The 2,500-nt window shown below is 38.8% G+C and overlaps 1 protein-coding gene across 1 annotated transcript in view; it reads right to left on the reverse strand.

Moving 5' to 3' along the window:
• The window catches only part of pkd1a (polycystic kidney disease 1a), a 66,073-nt gene that overhangs the window by 52,167 nt on the left and 11,406 nt on the right, over positions 1 to 2,500 (reverse strand). The gene's annotated exons all lie outside the window — the stretch shown is intronic.

Genomic DNA, 2,500 nt, shown 5'->3' on the forward strand with positions numbered 1-2,500 from the left:
GCAACCAATATAAACATTTGTTATGACTCTCCCTGTCTAATAAATGGCAACTTCTTTCAAACCCCATGTCCCATGTTTGTAACACAGGCTTTAAAGACGTTTTAAGTCTCAAAGCCCAGGCTAATGACATGACTATGACATCATCAGGGTTATTTTCTCAAACTATAGAAAAAAAGAACCTCCAGAAGCCTCCACAATGACAGCATAGTGTTTTCACAAGCTAAGTAGTACTCCCCTAGACAAGTAACCTGACCTTTGTGTGTAAAATTGGTGGAATGTTCCTTTAAGCTAAGTAAGCTGTTTGAATGTCACGTTGAGTCAAGTGTACTGCAACCTTAAATCACAGCTTCAGCCAATAAGGGGTTACCATTATAAAATCATATATAAAATGATGCCATCCAGCTTTAAACCTACAATTAGAATGAAGACATGAGTTGCCTAATAATGTGATTAGTAGTTTAATTTGGTTAATTGGGTTTGTGAGTGAATCATTTTAAATTTTTATACACCATCAGGACCATAGTACGGTCTGTTGTATGGTATCTGTTGTTTGTACATGCTTTCTGTGTTGTTTGTTTTTACTATGGCTGCAGTATGGGTTAAGTGCCCAAGACAAATTTCCCACGATGTGGGACAATAAAGTTAATCTTGAATCTTGAATTAAACAGTAGGAAATAAACCTCTGTTAGTCAGGATGTGACTAAAAGGCGATAGAAGATGCTAATGTGGAAACTACTGTAAATGTCACTCTCCCACATTCATATATTCATGTATTGCACTTCATTAAATCATAGACTTCCTTTTCGAGTCTACTGTGCAACAGTCAGGTTTTGCCTTTTTTATCCTCTTCAGTTCTGTTCTTACACACAGTAGGTATAGTTGACTACTTACACACATTATTCCTCCTTTACTAGTGACAAGAAGAGGGAAGCGGAGGTGAAAGATGAGCAGGACAGCAAGAACCAGCACTTTCACTTTGGCACTTGACATGATTGAATGAATTACTCAAATTCAGAAATTTTCTGTAGTTACTTTCAGTTGGCCAAATTTGAAGAATAAAGATGCAGACGAGGCCGAAATTAAATTTCAGGACAATCAAAATTGCAAGCGGACACACTCTCTTCTACTATGTTAATGTCCTTTGATTTTCTTAGTTTCATTTAAAAATATGTTATTATTGGAAAATAATTTTTTTTGAGTCCATTTTTTTTGAGTTTTGAGACCAAATACTGATATCAATATTGGACTGTTACACACGGCAATGTTTGTTTTAAATAAACAAATATTTTTCATAAGGATCCCTTAAATGATGTGGTTATTAAATAATTGTGACCAACATAAGTACTGAGTAGAACATTTTACATTTGGAAAGTAAACAAAGTCTCTCCAATGGACAAACTATGTAATGGCAAGAACATTGTCTCTAAATTAGCCTTAAACATATCCATGGTATTTCTGTATAAAAAATTCTGTGTTAAGCCAGAATATGCAACACAGAGCAGCGGTGCAGTATCCCCATAGGATACAGAACAGAGCAGCGTCAATGACAGAGACACGACATTGATTAAGTCAGACAACATGAATTTAAAAGGAGGAGCTGGGGTGGAGGTGGGTTGCAAGCGCTAGCAGAGATGCAGCAAGGTAGGCTGGGAAACGCAGTTTAAATAGAGCGCGCTATTTGGAAATCCAATCAAAAGAGGGAATCAGCTGAGTCATCAGCTGGTGTGCTGGCTTAGGAACTGTTAACTCTGTGCTGATATCATAGCCAAGTTTAACTCTGTGACCTGCCAGAACTTACGCTATGCCTCATTATATCTGCAATAATCTAATACCAGACAACATATAAGCCTGGCTAATTTATTGGTCCAGCTTTAATGAGTATAGTATACATGCACACATACTGTACACTGCATACACAATGTTACCGGTATGTTGAGCGAGATACCAGTAGATAAAAGGAGTCAGGAAATGAGAAAACTGAATTGGTGGAACTGTGGTGAGTTGTAGAGACAAGGTGAGCAGAGGAGGAAGCAGGACGGAGTCGAGCTAAGTTAAGTGGCTTTGGTCTTCTGTATGTGTGCATTCACAGCAAAGCCTCAGCTGCATGTGAAAACGAGACAAAAGGAAGAGAAAAAAAAACAAGGAGCCAGGAGACAAGAAGCCAGGGGCTGTGGGAGGACAAAATGCACTCTGTGTGTGTTAGGGACGACAAGATACTGCCGGCCTTGAGTTTGTTCAGTAGACACTTATTTCACAGCAACAATTCATAATCAAAGTCTAAGACAGAAAAAAAATTGTGTTTGAGTGTATGGGAATGCACACTCCTTTCTCCTCTCTCTCTCTCTCTCTCTCTCTCTCTTTCTATGTGTGTGAACAGAGCAGGACGCCCATTCCCAAAAGGAAACATCTGTACATTCCAGACACGCTGTGTAAGAAAGATGGAAGAGAGAGAGAGAGAGAGAGAGAGAGAGAGAGAGAGAGAAAGAGAGATCTCCTCTGC

Source organism: Perca fluviatilis, chromosome 1 (assembly GCF_010015445.1).
Source record: "Perca fluviatilis chromosome 1, GENO_Pfluv_1.0, whole genome shotgun sequence".
Classification (NCBI taxonomy): Eukaryota; Metazoa; Chordata; class Actinopteri; order Perciformes; family Percidae; genus Perca; species Perca fluviatilis.